Raw genomic sequence first — 18,755 nt, forward strand, 5'->3', positions numbered from 1 at the left:
AGACCTTTTTAATGGGCAAGAAGCAAGCTGAGAAGTCTATTTGGTTGCTAATACTGACCAGTTCTTCTGGAAAAGGAAGGGTAACTCAGAGCGTGAAGCCAAGAGCCATGGACCAGGCCCCAGGGAAGGAACTGGTGTGATTTTAGAGTTGCTTTGAATACGTCTCTTCTCCTTTTTGAACGGGAGTATCTATTGCAGTTATCCTGTGCCTACCTCCTTGTTGTGTTAGGTTTTGGGGGGAGAGAAGGTAATGTGTCTCTTTAGTTCCCAAATCTTTAGGCCAAGAGGAACTATTCTCCAAAGAACCACACCTGAGGGGCCTCCTCTGCACCAGACCTGATTTAGATGTTGAGCTCCTGAATTTGGAGCATAAGCCTGATGACTTTATCGATAGACTTTGGGGGCCTCAGAGGGTAAGTGTATTTTGAATCTGTGAGGGTTGTGATTCATTGGGTACCAGCAGGCAGACAGTGGTAGCTAGTTTTCAAAGCTATCACCTAGTGAACCACATCTCTTGGTATTCATGACCTTGAATTTTGCTGTCCTTGTGACTCACTTTTGGCCAATAGAAAGCAGTGACAGTGATGCTTCATGATTTCTGAGGACAGGTCCTAGGGAGCCTTTTGGCTTCTACCTGGGTCTCTTAGAATTCTAGGCTCACTCTGGATGAACCAGCCAGCATGTAAGAAGTCTGATTTCTTCAAGACTGCCGTGCTATGTGGAAGCCAAGCTGGCCATGTGGAAAGGTCACCTAGAATAAACAGTAGAGTCATCCAGACTGCACTTGTTCCAGCTGTGCCAGCTGAGGTGCCGGTTTGGAGAGTGGAGATGAACCTGCATTTGACTCTAGACCTTGCCGCAATTGCAACCACACAGGAGACCCCACCCACCCCCAAGAGACCACCAAGCCAGTCAGTCCGCAGAACTATGAGAAATAAAAATAATTTATTTTAAGCCACTAAATTTTAAAATTTGTTTTGCTACAACAGATAATTAAAACAGTACAAAAATTCTATTTTATTTTAATAAAAAATGCAAATGAAATAGTAAAGATCAAAACTTCAAACTACTTTTCATATAAGTTTTTAACAAGTTATTCTTCTTTAAAATATTAAAAATTGTCTATTAAAATTTAAAGGCATATATACATATAAATTCTTTGGTTAATATCCCCCCCACCTTCCCTCTGAGATTCATCAGTGTGTTCAATGCTTCTATATCACTGAATCTATTTTGTTCATCAGTTTATTAAGTTCTTTAGATTCCGCATATAAATGAGATCATGTGATGTTTGTCTTTCTCTGCCTGGCTTATTTCACTTAGCATAATTTTCTCCAGGTCCATCCATACTGTCCCAAAGGGTACGAGATCCTTCTTCTTTACAGCTGCGTAGTATTCCATGGTGTGAATGTCCCACAGCTTTTTTACCCTCTTATCTACTGATGGGCACTTGGGCTGTTTTCAGATCTTAGCTATTTTAAATTGCACTGCTATAAACATAGGGGCGCATATATTCTTTCTGATTAGTGTTTCAGGATTCCACGGACACAGACAATAGTGTGGTGAAGTCCTGGGGCAGGGAGTGAGCGCAGGGTGGAAGAGATCAATGGGGGAAAAAGGAGACATCTGTAATACTTTCAACAATAAAGATAAATTAAAAAATAAATTATTAAAAAATTAAAAGGCAACTCTCACTAATATATAACTAAATTTTTTTATCTACTACCTTCACAATTTTAAATAAAATATTTTAATAAAGCTGCATTTTAAGTTTTGAAAATTTAATGAAATCTCAATAAACATTTTTTCTGAAAATAGTATCATTCACAGTTCTAACATTGCTCCATGTCTAATTGCCAATGTAAAGAATCGGTATCATACTCCATGCATGTTACATCTTGACCTGCATTTGTGCAAACGTAGGAGAATTATGAATTATTTATATTGGAAAATGTTCCTCAGCTGCCATGTGCAACTGTGCAAATACTGTGCTTATCTGTGAATACCTCTGGAACCACAAGAGAAGCAAGAAAATTCATGCTTGCCACTACTGGGCATGCTACTTCCATTGCCTTCTTGCTGCCCGAGAGGAAGGATGTGATAAATTAATCTGTCTTTTCTCTTACCTCAGTGCTCCCACCATTCAACCCTCCCCACACTCCAGAGCAAGGTACACCTCTGATGTCAGTAGCAGCATAACCCCTGAGTTTCGATAGCATTTAGACACGGTCTCCTTTTGATTCAAGGACATAACACCAAGGAGGTGGAGAAGCATTTCCCTCGGGCCTGAATGGTGTTACCCATGAGAGTGGATGTTCAGAGTCAGAGGTCCTACTGTGCTAAGGCTGAGTGCTGGATCCCAAGGGACGGAAGTATCCACGTGTTCTTCACTTGTGCAGGTGCATGTGTGTGTGAGTGTGTACGTGTGCGCGGGTGAGTGAAATGTGGGCTCTCTAAAGTGCGGCCTCAGAGTGGGGCCCCTCTTGCCTACCTCTAACGGCGTTACTGCTTCCAGGCGTCCTGTGTCGGTCTGGCCAAGGCCTCTGTGCCTCTCTCCTGAAGGTCAATGGAACTCAGATCCTTGGAAGACTCATTCTCACTCTGATTTAGTTCTTCAGTTCGAAGCACATTTCATAGTCAGTTATTAGCCTGGTGTATCAGTTGAGACATTGTCAGTTGCAAGCAACAGGCCAATTCAAACAGGTTTAAGCAAAAATCTCATACAAGTATCTCCCAGTTTTCAAAAGTTTGCATTACACACTTTGCTTTTATGAAAGATCTGTGTCGGTGCCTGTTTTCTTTTTTATTTAAATAATATTTTATTTTTCAATGACAATTGATGTACAATATTATGTTAGTTTAAGGTGTACAACCCAGTGACTAGACATTTGTATATCTTATGAAGTGACCACCCAGATAAATCTACTACCCATCTGACACCATACATAGTTACTACTCGTTAGTACCTGTTTTTGATAACTGAAAGAAATTAGAAGGGGATTTTCGCTTTTATGAAGAAAAGGTGAAAAACATCCAGCTTTTGTTCTGCAGCAGCGATTATAGGGGCAGTGCTCACCCGGGACAGTGAGAGTGGCCCCACCACGTTCCTTCCTGGGGAACCACACTCAGCATCTCGCATCGAGCCCCATAGCTTTGAGCTGTGTCTGTGAGCATCTGTGCTTTATCTCGATTTCTTTTGTGCACATCCCTTAACAAGATGTTTCCTAAGGTATCAGAAAAGCCTAACAGCTCATAAGGGTGTAATGTCCAGCATAACACTGGACATAATGGAGTGTTTTGATCATGGGGAGTGAAATAAAGACATAAATTAATGTAATTGCTTCTTTGAATTCTGCTATTTCGGCTTAGGAAAGGCTTCGTAGGAATGCTCTCCTTTCCAACAGCGGGAAAAAGTTGTATTGTGCCCCACAACTGGGAAGTCCAAGGGCAGAGATATAGGGCTAAAACTTTGTTTTAGGGGTGACTGTTGGAGAGTCCTGTGATGAACAGATGGCCCACCAGGACTTCTAGAGTTGGGCGAGGGGGAAAGCATGCATGGTTCCCCCAAGGAAGGTTGGCGGCCAGAACACAGCACGCCCTCCACACCTGGTTATAACCTTTTGCGAAACTCAGTATCTTAGTCTATTGTGCTGGGCACCTGGGCCAGATTTCTCAAGCAGCCCAGGTGGTAGGCACTATCTTCCTGAACCTGTTGTGGCCTGAGCAGATTTTGCACCCACTCCTGTTTCAAAGCTTCCAGTCCCTCACCAAGCCCCTGATGTAGGTGTGATCTGTCACCTGCAGAGCAGAAATGTTGGCATAGCCCGAGCCCGGTGAGGGTGGAAGGTTTTCTGTGTGAGGATCACCATTTCCTCAGGTCCCTTCAAACACTCCAAGGTCCCCAAGGATGTCTCCCCTAGAATCGTATCACTGCAATTGTGCAAAATAGAAGTCTGTACAATGACACTGCTTCTGCCAGGGAGTGAGGAGGGTCATTCACCCCAACCCCCACTCCCAATGCTACTGACAGGATTTCCATGGATGGAGACCCCTGTGGATGGCCTCTCATAACATTTCACTTCACACAGCTACTCCCTCACTGGCAAGTTGGACAGATTACCCTCCCAGAGACCCGACAGGGGCCCTCCTTCCATTCACTTTCCACTGACCCTCCCAGCTGGATATAGTTGCTGCTCCCTCCTCCCCACTCCTCTCATCAGCCCGGAGTCCCCAGTGTTTGCTGACATGCACTCCCAAGGCTTTTTAGAGTTGGCTGAAAACTAACAGTACAAGGGAAGAAAGGAGGGCCGGATGGTATCTCTTTAAGGCTGCTTGCCCAAGCTCCGTGAGGCCTCCTGCACGCCGGCAGTGAGTCTGTGGATGTGTGTGTGTGTGTGTGGGGGGGCACACCTTGAGCCAAGACATTCTTGATGGGCCGATGGGCCGGGAGTCCTCTTAGGGGCTCAACCCCCTGCTCTGGTCTGGCTGATGCTTCCTGCCACCCTTCTTCTCTGTCCCTCCCTCTCCTTTTCTCCCCTTTCCTCCTTAGATCTATTTCTCTCTCCCCTCCTGTGCTCTTTCTCCCCAACCTAAATGAGGTTGATTAAACAAACTTTGGTGCATACACACTATGAACATCATAAGCCAGATCATGTTATTAGGAATGTTCATTGACATGAAACTACCTGTGATACATTGTGGAGGGAAGAGAGCTCATAAGGTGTTATAAGCAATATGGGCTCAGCTTTCTAACCTTACCCCACAAAAAAAGACAATGCAAATCACACACCACAGAGCCACATATATAACACCCTAATGTCCACTTCCTTTCAGCTATGTTCTTTGGGGTCTAGGCCTGAGTCCCTGGGTCAAGGCTCTTTGAAGGCCCAAAGAATGGCCTATCCAACCAGAGGCAGGAATGCATTTCAAAGGCGACCCATCCCTCCTCCCCACTATGGTGTTTGTCACTTCCTTCCCTTGGGAGCATCCGGAGGGCCTGGCCAAGGGGAGAGATGAAGGTAGAACTGTTGGATCAAAGTCCAAACACATAATACAGGCACCTCCGGGTCCCACCTAAGGACAGGATAACATGCGTTTATTCACACACAAACAGAGAGCAGTGGGCTGGCCTGCCATAAACCGTCTCTTATTACAAAGCCAGAATCTTTTCCATCTGTGTTTAAGCTTCAGCCTATGAAATAATGTCTATAAAAATAAGATTGGAAACGAAAATATTGAATGCAATAAATTATGGCTACATTGTGTTCCCTCCTGAGGGATGTCCTGGCCAAAGAGCCTTCAATATTTTTATCTAGGGCTGTGCTTTGTAGTATTTCCTCATAAAGCATTCCATTTGTTGACGGGAACAAGGGGCCTAGACGGTGGAGATTTATTCAATAGGGCTATGGTGTTTGGCTGTCTGTACCTGCCTGGCATCTTAATTTCTCTTCCAAAGCAGCAACAGCTCTGCTTATTGTGGGACTGCCCAATGAAAACCAAGAGTGGGGCTTCTGGGGGAGGACTGGTTGGCCAGTTTCCATCACTGTGCCATTTCCCTCTTCACCCCTCCCCACCCCACTATCACCACCATGAATCCAGACACCATCACCAAATTCCTTCATGGATTCAACACATCTACCATTTCCCAGGCATTGGCTAGGAGCTGGGGAGGGAGGGAAACTTGAAAGGTTAGTATGACACAGATCTAAGAGTTAGGATCTCGAGGGGGGATACTAGGCCAGATATACAAATAACTTAGAACAAGAAGGAAAGTCAGCAGCAAGGTACTGAAAGGTTCACCCAGAGTTCAAAGGAGAGAAAGACGAGATGGCTTTTGAATTGAGTCTAAAAGGGTGGGTTGGATCGGATCTGCAGGACTGGAAAGAAAAGGCCTTCTCAGAAGGGGATTGATGGTAAGAGAAAGCGCAAAATCCTGACACATGAAGTGAGTTCAGTTTGGCTGGACCCCTAGGTTCATGAGGGGCAGAGAGGGGAATTGGGTTGAAGGGTAGGTGGGGCTAGATCAAGAAATATGATGGACCAAGGACAAGGCCACTCAGCCTCTTATATGGCGGAAAGCGGAGGACCAATGGGTAGTTATCGAGCTGTGGGAGGCTGGAGCTGGCTTCCAGGCTGATCACTGTAACGCGATCCTGGGCCTGTGAACAGTCTCCTTCTCTCCATATCCCCTTTCCTGAGACGGTCTCAACTCTTCTTTTCTCTTGGCTCATTCAAAAATTCAACAAAAATTTGAGTGTTAGCCATTTGCTTGAAATCCTAACCACTTCGTACTTTGTCACTTTGCCTTCAGCATGTGTGACAGGGAGGAGGGGGAGGGATGAGAGTGACACACAGCCATTACCTATTTCTCATACCTTGCGGAGTAGATGTCACATGGGAGAGGCCCGGGGGATGAGGGTACCGGGTGCCTGCTGGGTTGGCAGGTGCCACAGAGGGAGAGAGGACAGGCTTGTGTCAGTTCACACGGCCTGCTTTGCCCTTCTTTCCGGGATCAACTAGATGTGGTTCTGGAGTGTTCAACTCAGAGGACAGAGCTCCAGGGCCCGAGGAAAGGCACTTCCAAGAGTCAATGGGAGGAAGCCCAGGCTCCTCACACTCTGGATGGGTGAACAAGGCTGGCACCACCTTCTGTGGCCTTTGTCCTTGGAGCGGGAGTGGTGCTGCCCACGTGCCCACTGGAGTTGTATCCAAGAAGGCACTTCCAAGATCTTTTTAAATTCCTCATTTGGCTTTATTTAGTAACCCAGCCCCCACTGCAATTATATACCTTATTTTCTCCTATTCTTCCATTGCGTGTAGAGGGAGGAAAGTTGACCGGTTGTCCCACTGGGGCTGGGCCTCGACCCCCTCCCTCTCTGGCAGGCATTCAGGATGGAGCTTGGATCTCTCCCTCCATCCCACAGCTCACAGAGCGTGAGTCCAAGCAGTTGGGACTATGGGAGAAAAGGCGCCTGTGACCCGTCCCCCCACGCGGTGTTCTCTGAGGACGGGGGAGAGGGATCTTCCAGGCCGCTCTGGCAGCCGGGCCAGCGTTTGTGGTAGGCGGTGTTTATGTGAACGCACAAATGTTTATGCGAGATTGCCAAGCGGTTATTTATGAGTCTCCCAGCCCTTCCCCAATAAAAGCTGTTCCCTCAATGTTCTGACAGGCCCCGCATCTGTAACTAATGTGTCACTCGCTCAGCTAATGCAGTTCACTTGTGTTTATTTTTGCACAAAAGCAATTTATCCAGGCACTTTGAAAAAACAGCCCTGTCAGGAGCCTTCTTTGGAGCGGAGTGTTTTTCCTCAAAAGAAACTCCAAATGGCTCGCAGCGCAGGGCAGGCTTCTGGGGGGCGTGCCTGACCGTGTCAGGGTCCCTCCTGAGTGTGAGAGCGTGCAGGGTGTCCGGGGGGCCCTGCTTTGTCTCTGAGCACAAGGATGTGTATCTTCGTGTCTGTCTGTCTGGGATTGGGGGGTTGAGTGCCCCTGAATCTGAGAGTTGTGCCTGGGTGTGTTTGGGTTACTTTTTCAAAAGGTATTGGGGGTGGGGCTGGATCTAACTTTGCATTCCTTCTGGTGGAGATAAATCAAAGTTGGGAAAGTAGGTTGTTGGCAGTTAAAGGGCCCGGAGGAGGATGTTTGAGGAAGGAGGGGAGCAGGGCGAAGGTGAAAGGGAGGGTGACAGGCTGTAGGGCATTAGCCCCGGCTGCCGGGGCTGCGCCTGTGGAACTGCGGGGAGGCGCCCACACTGCGCCCCTTCCCGCGGGGGTTCCTGTCATCATTCCCGCTCTGCTTTGCCTCGGAACTGGCAGTAAGCCCCTGGAGTGAAAGGCTGCTCCGCGGGCTCGTTTGGGGGTGCTGTAACGGAGGAGGGAGCTGGAGAAGTTATTTCCGCTGCACAGCCAGCTTTCTGGGAAAAGGAGCCAAGAAGTGGGGGAGCAGGAAGGCGGGAGGGGTGTGTCAGCAACCGGGCGGCCCGGCGTAGGCTGGGTGCCTGGGGTCTGCGAGTAGGAAAAAGGGGCACTAACTTGGGCAGGCAAGGGCCTGGTGGTCTCTGGTCCTAATCGCCTCCCGTAGATGGCCACTCTGACCCTGGCCAGTCAGCGAACAAGCCTGGGCTGGGTAGGAGAGTCCAGAGGCTCTGTGCAGACCCCTCCCACTGCTGGAAAAGCCCCGGCCCCAGGGCCGCCTGGCATGGAAGGCCGGCCCTGGCGGCAGATGTCTTTTTTGTCAGCAGCGATAGCATACGAGGGTAGTGGCTTCCTAAGCCACGTGTCTGAGGACCCTCGGCTCTCATTAGCTACAACAAGGTGTCCTCTCACAGCTCCACAGATTTTCGCTGCCTTGTCTCAGTTTGCAGGAAATTAAGTGAACAGTTTGAAATGGTTTCATCTTGCATTTTCCTCCAACAACATTTCATTAAACCTTTGGTGTCAGCGAGTGATAAGCCAGTCAATATTTGTGTAAACACAGAGAAATAAACCATGGTGCTTTGCCTGAATGCTTGTTTTTGATGGATGTGGGCCGTTCCGATGGTGATTTTGTTTGGCATCCACAGTCTGGCCGTGCGGTGGGGTGGTGAGGGGATCTTTCTGTCTGGCTCAGGGCTTCACAGGCCAGGTAACATTCTCGGCCACTCCTTTGTCTCCCTGTGGCCTGAGTGAATTGGCGTAGGGGCCTGCTTTTCTTTTCGGCTGGGGTGTGTGCACACAGGAGGAAGGCCAGGAGCCAGAAGGATGTCGATCAGTTCCGTACTCTGGTTTCCAGCGAGGGAATTCAAACTGGGCAGAGTTGGGGGTGGGTGGGGAGGCATTTGAGAAGCTGGGATTTGCTCTTTTGATCTAACACCCCCTCCGAGTGCTCTGTGTTCAGAGCTGGCCTCCAGCCCTTGCTCAGTGTCCTGGGGGGACATCTTCCCTTGGCCCCCACCCTTAGAACCCCTCCTTCCTTCTGCTTCTGCTTTCTTCTCTCCCTCTCGTCACCCTGGGACTTTACACTTCTTGCACTTGAATTTGTTCCTAGGCTGGTGGCCTTCCCTGTGTGGCGAGTGAGCTTCCCAACCACCTGGAGCTCTTTGGGGCCAGGCTCAGGTCTCCAGTGTGGGGGCAAGTCCCAGCCATTCCTTCCCTCTCCTGTGGCACCGTGAATGGGGAGAAAGGGGGGTGCTTTGGATCTGGGGGTGGGGGCAGAAAGATCAAGGGGATGACCTTGGACTATGGAAAGAGGCTTAATTTAGAATCTAAAAAGAAAACTGCCTGCCTATAGCCCTTGCCAGGTTCAGCAATCAATCACTTCCCGTCCCTAACCAGCACAGCTGCCTATTAGGCTCACACAGCCTCTCCTCCCTCTTTGACTGTAGGTAGTAGGACAAAGCTGTGTGGCCTTGGGGTTGTCGCCACACCCAAGCTCTCTTTTCTATTTCAGGCTCTTACCTCCCACCTTGACTGCTGCAGGCCAGGGGATGGGCTGTCCCCCTGAACACACATGCCATGGAGCCTTAGTTCTCACTAGCACAATTGTTCTCAGGTCCTAAAATGAAGATTCATAAACTCCACTGCCCACAGGGACTCTGGAGGTGTAACATAAGCAGAGGGGAGGCAGGACCCAGGAAAGACGGTAACACAAACAGGGCCTCCAGGCTGGGGAGCAGTGAGGTAGGGGTGTGGGGGTGTGGGGGGGTGACAGCCCAGTGAAGCAGTTCTTCTGTTTTCAAATCTGGATTTCAAATCTCCTAAGGTTACGTGTTGGCAACAAATTCCAATTTAAAACAGGGTATGGGCCAAGCAAAACCTGTCTACTGGCCAGTAGCACTGGGTTTGCCCCCTGTTGCTGTGAAGTGTGGTAGAGCTTCGTTCTGGATGTTGAGTTGTGCACTGTGACGTCCAGGCCCTTGGCCCTGAACTAATTGTGAAATCTCTGTATCAGGTTCTATGAAAGCTCCCACCCTGTGTGAAAAGTTGAACGTAGCCCATTTCCAGAGAGCCATATGCTTAGCCTAAATTGTCTGGAGGTAGCAGAGGTTTGCTTCTTCAGGGAGGCACACAGACCCCTGTTCTTCACTGAGCATTGTCCTGTTGAAGGCTCCTCTGGGCTTGGCCCCTGGGGAGGGCAAGGTAGTGACCATCCTGGGTCAGGACAACTTATCGAGGTAGATGATGGATGGAATGTCAGCGACAGCGTCTTGGTTTCTGGTTTGTGCCACGGAAGCATGTGGTGGCTCCCCAGAGAAGGGGAACATTAGAGAATCGCTGGGTTTAGGGGAAGATCCCAAAATCTCCAGGTTTTGCTATTTTTCCTAGGTTGGAAGGAGGGAAGGGCAGCTTTTGGCCTGAGACATGGCTTTGTGAGGGTGTAGCCTCCAGGTGGAGGGGGTGTCCTGGACTCAACCTCGCTCCCTAAGGACTACCTGGCAATGACCACCAAGCTCAGGAGGGACACTCACTTTGGTCCCAGGGTCACTGTGGCTTCTGGGATCATCTAGTGGCATGGAAAGAGATCTGTACTTTATTAGCATGTGACCTTGGGCAATGATGTCACCTCCTGGGTTTCAGTGTTTTGTTCAAAGCAGGGCCTGGTGAGTTGATCCCTAGCTCCCAAGCATCCTTCAAGTTCTCTGACAATGACTCTGCTGTCATTTAGTTTGACAGGTCTCTCAGATCAAAGATGAGACTGTTGCTTCATCACTGCTCCTTAAAGCACAGGCATGTGGTAGGTGCTTAATATGAGTTTGTGGAATAAATAAGACCAGATCCCTGCAGCAGGGAACTGGCCACAGGCACAGAGAACAAGCAGGCAGCAGCCCCCAGGAGGCTTGCTGGTCTTTCATTCAGGCTCCTAGTGGCAGGTGGGACTGAGGGTACTGCTGGGTGAGGGCCACTCAGGCCCTGAGGCTGGAGCCTGTCTCCCTGCCCAGCATCTTTCACATCCTGGCTGGTGGGTGCCATTGGCTAGACTGTTGGAGTCCCATCCCTAGCCCGGGCCCTGCTCTATTGTGCCCAATTGCTACACAGTGACTACCTTTCCAAGTCCTCTCATGTCTCTGAATGTTTAAAGTTTTTAAAATGCAAACCTTTGGCGATGTCATGGAAAGTAGCTGGGCTCTAGGCCAGGCCAGGCCAGGCCAGGCTGACATGTTGGAGAGTGAGACTTCAGCCAGGCCACGCCAATTTGCCAATTCTGCTGCTGGAGGCAAGATGACAGAGGGACCTCAGGCAGGAGTCCTGGGGTACATTTCCTCACTCCAGCCTTGAGCACAGTGGGGGCTTCCTAGTCGCTTGCTCTCACCCCCACTGAGTGCCTGAGCCCTCTCCGGGTGCCTCACTGGCTCCTCCTGGCCTCATCCCTGCGTAATAATGGCCATGAAGAAGGGACCCAGGTTTGGCTGCCTGTGTTTTTCCCCCCATGGGTGTTCCTTGGGGACTTTGGGTCTGGGGGGTATTGGATGTGAAGCTGGAAACTTTTCTCTCACCCTCTACCCATTACAGGTTTCATTCTCCTAAAAATACTGTTGTTAGAAAGTAACTCAGATATACCAAAACAAATAGTGATATCATGAACACTCATGGAGCCACAAACCAGTTTCAGCAATAAAAGTACACTTTTTTTTTTTTTACTACATATGCAAGTTTTCTTGTAGTATTTACGGAATTCTGCACGCTTTGTACAAAGCATTGTTCTAACATGTATTCTTGTGCAATTCGTTTTTTCCTGTTAATACGTTTACGGGATTCTAGCATGTGGAAATCTGGCTCATTATTTTCAACACTGCATAGACTTCCACTGCATGACTGTGTTATTTCTCCAAGGAGGGCTCCTGGCAGCCCCCTGAGGGGTGGCTGTGCTTACTGAGAGGGCTCCTTTGTGCAGAGAGCACCCGTTCTGTGGATGCTCCCCACCTCCATCTCCCCCATCCCCATTTAGGGCGCAAGGGCCCTTCCCTCCCTCCCAGAACCATTGCTTCATGGAAGAGGAATTTGAGTGGATTTCAGGCAACCTTGTGTTTCCCATAAATCAACATTGAAAGTGAAATCCCAGCACAAGGGGCTGCAATTGCAACCAGCTGAGTGCAGAAGGGTGGGTTGATTTGAACCTGGCCTGGATGGAGGCGTCACATGCTCCACATGGACACGGATCTGACTGACAAGGAAGTGCCAGCGGGCCCTTCTCCAGCACCAAGGGGAGACACTTGGCACAGCCACGGCCCCTGGCTGAGCCCCTGCATTGGCCCTGGCCCGAGGCCCACTCTCCCCTCTGCCCTGACCACTCTTGCTTGGCCCAGTGGCCTCTAGGCTGGGCTGTAGTACCAGCTCTGGGAATAGGGAGATGTCCTGGGACCTGCTGGGGACAGCCTGTCCTGAGAGGCTTACATTTTATTTATTTATTTATTTATTTATTTATTTATTTATTTATTTATTTATTTATTTATTTATATCTTATTTTATTATTTTATTTTATTATTTCAAAAATATATCTTTATTGATTTCAGAGAGAGGAAAGGAGAGGGAGAGAAAGAAAAACATCAATGATGAGAGTCATTGATCGGCTGCCTCCTGCACGCCCCCAACTGGGGATCGAGCCCACAACCCGGGCATGTGCCCTGACTGGGAATCGAACCCTGATCACCTGGATCCTAGGTCGACACTCAACTGCTGAGCCACGCCCGGCCAGGCCGAGGCTTACGTTTTAGACCCTAGGAGAGAGGCAGCGCTAGTTCCGACCTCAGCACTTGGCACCCACAGCACCCAGAGCTCCCGGGGCCCCATTATGACTCCCACGGACCTAGGCACTACTGCGTTTGTGAACCCTCCTTCCATAAAAACATATTAAAAATTACATTTTATGAGTGCCTTGCTATGAAGACTGTGGTAGGCAGAATAATGGCCCCCAAAGATGTCTATGTCTTACTCCCTGGAATGTGTGAGTGTGTTACCTTACGACACACATGTGATGCAGTTGGAGATCTTGAGATGGGGGGTTATTCTGGATTACCCTGGTGGGCCCAATGTGATCACAGGGCCTTCGCGAGTGGAGGAGTGCGCACTCAGAGTCAGAGTGATGCCCTGCGAGGACTCAGCCCCCGGGCTGGCTCTGAAGGCGGAGGAGGGGACGAGGCACCCGGGAACGCCCTTGGCCTCTGGAAGCCGGAGGAGGCCTTGGAACAGTCGCGCAGAGCCTCCCGAAGCAGCAGGTTCCTCCTGACACCTTGATTTTAGCCAAGTAAGATGCATTTTGGACTTCAGACCTCCAGACCTGTAAAATGATATATGTGATGTTTTAAGTCACTATATTTGCAGTAATTTGTTACAGGAGCAACAGGAATATAAGAGAGAGCCAGAAAGCCCTCAGAATAGTCCAGACCCCAGCACCCAACACCCATAGCACCTGGAGGTCCCAGGGCCTACACATTTTTGTTTTTGTGGACTCTTCCTCCATAAAAAAAAAAAAAAAAAAAAAATTAAAAATTAGGCTTTATGAATGTGCTGGTATAAAGATGAATATTATCCAGGTTGGATTAATTACATATTCATTATTATTATTATATTTGTGGGTTTTTTTCTGATTTTACAAGAAATGAAAATATTTTCTGGGACTTATAAAAGAATTGTAGGCTCTGGCCCCTGTGCCTCCTGGGGCTGATAGAGGCATCTGGCCTGGGGCTGCCAGGGAGCCTCCAACATCCTAACCTTTGTGAAGACTGTGACTCTCTCCTTAAAGACCCCTTCCCTGTCTGATTGGCGGGGGGTGTAGGTGTGACCTCCCTGGGGAGTGGGCGTGGCTTCCTTAGCCCCACTCTCCTCAGCCTTCTTCCCTTGTCTTGCCCTTGGGTGCTACCTGAACAGAGGGCTTTGAGTGTTTGGCCCGCTTGTGGAGGCAGAGGGGAGCCTGAGTTGATCTGACCTGAGTTGTCTACTGGTCAATTGATTTGAGTTGTCCCAGCTCAGGGGGCCTTTGTTTGGTGTTGAGCGGGTGGTGGGGAGCCGTCCTCCGTGTTTTCATGATTGTTAGAGGACTGTGGCCTGTGGTGGGAACCCACTCTGGTGCTTGTCCAGGATGGAGGTGTGGTGCTTCTGAGTACAGGGGAAGGGTTTGTTCACGTGCATTTTCAGAGCCATCGATTTCTCCATCCCAAAGAGTTTGTTTTGAGGGAGGCCCTGGGTCTGTCTTGGAGCTGGGGGAAACGGACAATTACAGTGACTCAGGAAGGGGCTGTATTAGTGAGCTCAGGCTACCACAACAAAGCAGCACTGACTGGGTGGCTTAGACAACAGAAATGACATGTATTTCCTCATGGTTCTGGAGGCTGGAAGTCCAAGGTCAAGGTGCCAACAGAGCTGGTTTCCTCTGAGGCCTCTCTCCTTGGCTTGCAGGTGGCACCTCTTGCTGTGTCTTCACACAGTCCTCCTTCTGTGCATGCAATCCTGGTGTTTCTCTGTGTATAAATCTCCACTTCTAATAAGGACACTAGTCAGATTGGATTAGGGCCCACCCTCATTTCACCTTAATCATCTCTTTAAAGACGCTATCTCCAAATACAGCCACATTCTGAGGTGCTAGGGGTTAGGGCTTCGATGTGTGAACTTTAGGGGGACACAATTCAGTCCATACAGGGTGATGGAGGCCACCACAGGGTTGCACAAGGGCACCACACCTAAGGGGGCACTATTCATATCACAGACACTTTTATTATTTGGAAAGCTTTTTCATATTTTTATAATAATTTTGTTCACTCCAAAGGTGGGCAATTTGTATCTTTCTTATGGCAAATTTCTGTAGATGGCTATAAAGTGCTTATTATAACACTATCAGGAATTGATAATTTCCTGACCAATGGAAAGAAAGTATATTGAGAAAGGAACATCTTTTTCTGCACAGGTATATTTTTAAACAGGCAGTGTGTGGGCCCCCTGATGGTCCAAGGCTCTGGGCTGGCTTGGAGGAGGCCAGTGACCTCAGCCATATTGACCTAGTCTGAGCAGGGTCATATGACTGTCACAGTTGCATGGACTAAGTTTAAGGAGGGAGGTCATATAATTCCAACAGCCTTATAGACTGGGCTGGTCATATGACTGCTGCTTGATCTTGCAGTGACTATGTTCCTTCAAACATTGATGGAATCTGTTTTCAAAACCTGCCCAGTCTATGGAGGAAATATGAGGGGTGGCCTTAAACTATATCTGCTCTGACCATCTGGAAATAGTCTGGGAGCCCTGTAGCCAAAGTCTTCACTGCCCCTAGGCTTCTGGAACCTTCCTGCCTCTGCTACAGAGCTCTATCTTACTGCCCATCTCTTGATCTGTGAACAGGACCTGACATCCCCAAATTCAGGGGCTGGCTAGTGCAAGGGAGGTTGGGAGAAGAGGACTGTCTACCTCTGGATGGGCTGAAGTGGCAGCCCGGGGGGGTGTGCTTACCAGTGTAGGTGTGTATGTATGTGTATGTTCGTGTGCACACATCTCTCTGTGTTCACACGTGTGCTTTTGTCTCTTCATGTGTACATACATGCACATTCATGTGCATTAACATGTGTGTTTGTGTCTGAGAACCTGTGCATGCCCACGTGTGTTTGCAGGTGCATGCATGTATATTTATGCATGTACATGGGTGTTTGCACACATGTGCATGTTTATATCTCTGTGTTCCTGTGCGTCTCTGTCTGTGTCTACACACATGTGTGCCCTCCAGATGTATGGGAAGAGGTACTCTAGGCAAGGGGAAGCTGAGGGTGGAGCCTTAGGACCTGTCTCAGGTTTCCAAATGGCCTCAGACGTGACCCTTCACTCTCCCTTGTGGCTGTTGAGGTCTTTGCTCTCAGAGGCCAGAGAACTTTCCTTTGGAACCAAGTGGGCCTCACAGCCTGGGGAGGGCGGAAAGCTACTTCCAAAAGCAAACAGGGTCATCGTCATGCTGGGGGAGCCTGGAGCCGCCGAACCTTGTTTAATTCTGAAGGAATGTGTGCAGGTTCCCGCCGAGCAGAGCAGGCCCCAGCCTGACTGGGAGCTGAGGAGCACCCGGCCAGCGATGAGACGGGGGCATGACTGGGTGGGGACGAACCGTTCCAGGGACAGACAATCACACAAACTTGTGTGGCTAGAGTAGGCTAGGGGTGAGAGAGCCCATGGTGCCTTCCTTAGGTGTGCCCAGCTCTGTGCCAGAGGAGGACAAGCTGGGGAGAGGAGGTGGCCCAGTTCTCACCCTGAGGGAGCTTGGCATCTAGCAGGGGAGAGCAAATTCTCCAGCAGGGGACAGGACAAGATGGTGCATCATGGTGGAGGGGGGGCAGGATATGGCACAGAGGGGGAGGCAGAGAGGAGTGATCCCTGGGGACTGTGGTCATCAGGGAAGGCTGCTTGGAGGAGGTGGAGTTTAGCGGGCCCTGAATGGATGGGGAGGGTTGGAGGCAAAGAGAACATTGCAGGAGGAGGACAGGGCTTTGCAAAAGATGCAGAGATGGGCAAGGGCTAGGCCTTTGTGGAATGACGATGCTCACACTGGTCCAGGGGAGCTTGGGGAGAACAGGGCGATGAAGCAAGGAAGTCAGCTCCTGTCCGTTAAGAGAGCTCTGAACGCCAGCATGAGCCCACCCTTAGGCAATGGGGAGCTGCTGAAGATTCTTGAGAGGGGGACTGACCTGATGAAAGTGGGGGTTTTAGGAAGAGAGACTGGCCAGATGATCAAGTCATGTGGTGGATGGAGACGGACGATATGAGAGCAGAAGACAGTGGAGCCCGGGGATGTTTAGGGTGAAGAAGTTTAGGGCTATGAGTGGGTAAATGGCATCCTGGGGAGCCAGGATGGCAGAACTGAATCCACTTCACATTTTGCGAAACTTGGATACTCTTCAGGTCTTGTTTCTGTGTTTGGGTCCCCAGACCCGGGAACATCGTGTTAGCCTCAGACAGCCCCTCACCCACAGGTCAGTGGAACCAAATGGGCCTGGGAGACAAAGGCCAGGCCCTAACCCAGCCCAGGACCCAGTCCCTCCTTCGCCATTCTGCCCAGAGAGGCCCTGGCTTCTGCAGTGGGCCTCTGGGTATCTCCAGCCTCCAATGGCACCAAAACTCAGCATTTGTCCCTGGGGACAGTGTCACCCCAGGAGGCAGAGGCAGGAGACCAGTCTAGGTGAGTGTGTGAATGCCAGTGTGGCCAAGACTGGGCTTGAGCATGAGTGTGATCTCTGTCCAGTCTTTGTGAAGGAACGTGGGACATCGCCCAGCCCAGGGTGCCCACAGTGTGGCTTGTGTGTGTACAGCCCAGCATAAGTGGGCACACGGCCTGGCCCGTAGTGAGTATCTATGCTTGTTGAGCGAATAAGTGTTACTGTGAGCACAGCTCAGGCTCCTAGTGCAGAGAGAACTCCAGAAAAGGCGGCATAGCCAGCTGAGACTGTCCCCCCCGGAGGATTGTGTTAGCTGCCTGGGCCTCCTCAGTGAATACTGGCTCAGCCTAACCCCCTCCCCCTGGCCCCCAATGCACACACATTTACCCAGTGCAGGCTCAAAGGTGCCTGGTTGGGGTCGAGGCTATGACTCCACCTCGTCCCTCAACACTGCGCCCCGGCCTCTGCAGGCTGGAACCGTGGCCTCCTGCACCCATTCTGAACCCAGTGCTTCCTGCAATTGTGCAGTAAGGCAGAGAGAACACCCTGGAAAATGGCCCTGGCCTGGAAATAGGGGCAGTTCCTGCCCTTAGGAAGGTCCTGGGATGATGGGGGCAGGAGTCCAGCCTTTACTCAAGTCTGGCTGAGGAGACCTAGTCTTCCCTTGGGGAGAGGAAGAAGATTTCAGTCCTGAGAGGCAGAGTCATAGTGGGCTCGAATTCTTCTGATCCAGGAAGGGTGAACCTCTCCGGCAAGCCTGATGACAGGATCCCTGGAGACCTGCTGTGCGTGCAGGAGCCTGAGGCCTGCTGAACCAGGAGGGCCAGAGCCGGGCTCCTACACTCCTGGGCCCTGGCCTGCCACATGGGCCAGGCTCAGGGGTTCCTCAGCCAGGGTTCCCTGGATTGATGGCCTGCTTGGCCTCTGGTGCCCACCCCTTCCATAAAGGAGTTTCCAGAGCCAGCTGTCCTTTCCCTGAGGCATCCCAGTGGCCCTGGAGGAAATGGAGGTGGCATTGGCATTTGACACGAGCACTTAGCATCTTGTCCGGCCCAGTCAAGCTTGAGCTCTGCAGGCAGGCCTGCCTGAGCAGGCTGGCGGTGCTGTGGGGAGGAAAGCTGGCCCTGCCCTCCCTCCTAATTCCCCCCTCCCTGTCCCCTTCCTCAGCCTCCCTCTCCATTCCCCTACCCCCTGCCTCTCCCTCCCTCCCAGGTTCCCTTGGAAGCCCGTGGTATATGGCCCATATTTTTCCAGGTTCTAGCTGCTTTCCGGCCCCGTCAGGGAATCTGAGCTCTTTTCTTTCCTGGGTGCTGAATGGCCAGGTGCAGATGCTCAAGTCCCTGCAGAACTCATCACCTGGGGTCCCTTCCTGCTTGTGATAGCTTCAACTAGAAGTGGAGTCAATGCCACACGTGCTCCACCACGTGGGAGCCTGAGCAAAGAAAAATCAGTGTTACGGATCCTACCTTTATTTCAAAATTTGATATTTAAGCCATCCATCCTGGATATTTTGCATTAGTTTTGATTTTTAAAAATATTGTATTAAAATATAATTTGCCTTGCCTACAGAGGGTTTTTTTTTGTTTGTTGTTTTTTTTTGGTGTGTGTGTGGGGGGTCCTTTAAATTTTACACCTGAGGCAGACATGGAGAGAAAG

Source organism: Miniopterus schreibersii (assembly GCF_964146895.1).
Source record: "Miniopterus schreibersii genome assembly, chromosome: 13".
Classification (NCBI taxonomy): domain Eukaryota; kingdom Metazoa; phylum Chordata; class Mammalia; order Chiroptera; family Miniopteridae; genus Miniopterus; species Miniopterus schreibersii.